Source organism: Dama dama, chromosome 15 (assembly GCF_033118175.1).
Source record: "Dama dama isolate Ldn47 chromosome 15, ASM3311817v1, whole genome shotgun sequence".
NCBI lineage: Eukaryota > Metazoa > Chordata > Mammalia > Artiodactyla > Cervidae > Dama > Dama dama.
The window spans coordinates 60,678,369-60,679,468 of record NC_083695.1 but is presented as its reverse complement, the minus strand read 5'-3'; positions in this window follow the sequence as shown (position 1 = coordinate 60,679,468).

The window sequence follows — 1,100 nt, the reverse complement described above, 5'->3', positions numbered from 1 at the left end:
ATTGTATTTTGTTGAAATATAAATCTGTGTTTTGTTCTCTCCGTATTTTCTTCCAAGCAGGGAGCTAGGCCTTTTTGAAGAATAATTTAAGGATGGCAAGTGTTTGCTACTATCTTGGACTTTCTATGTGAAACCTGTTGGAAGTTATTAGTAATCTGGAGAACTTAGAGAGTTTTATATAAACCACCAGCTCACAAACATCTGATTTTCCATAGTAATTAGTTTATACCTATGATTATTACTATAGTTTTTATGTCCTTAAGTTTTACGCTAATAACTATGATAGTGGATATGATTTTACAACCATGATTTTAAGTGGTATAAGAAATATCACATTGTTTTATTTAAATGACATTAAATGTGAGTTCTGCTTCCACCTGGAAACTTCAACCTTGATTACTCTTGCAAGTTCCTCACACAACTCACACTATGCAATGTGCAAAGGCCCAGGGGTTCACACAGAGAAAAACACGTGGGGAGAGCCCTCCACATTTTGATTTATGAGTTACTTCTGATATGTCTGTTGTGCAACTTGCCTCTTAAGACTGGGAACTTTGCTGCTTTGGGGCCACCATTAGGACAAGGGCATTTTTGCTCCAGAACTTTGAAGACAGTGTTTTCTAGGTTCTGCTACTGCTGAGAAGTCTAAAAGTCATTCTGACTCCCAAACATTTGTTGGTGGCTTCTTTTTTCTTTCTCTCTCTCTGGAACCTTAATAATCAGCTCTCTCCCTCCAACGTGCTGAAATTCTGTAATAATCTGACTTGGTATGCGTCTATTTTCACCCACCAAACTGAGCATTTGGTGGATCCTTTCAGTTTGGCAACTCATTTCCTTCAGTTCTGGAAAATAATTTTGACATATTCATTGAACATTTCTACTATGTTTTTTTTTTTCCTGTTCTTTCTTAAATTCCTATATGTGTGTAATAGATTCTCATTACCTAGTGATAACTATTAGTATTTTTTAATGATGATTTTCCTTCTTTCTTTTTTAATACTTATTTATTTACTTTTGGCTGTGCTGTGCTGGGTCTTCGTTGCTGCAAGGGCTTTTCTCTAGCTGTGGTGAGCGGGTGCTCCTCTCTAGCTGTGGGGCTC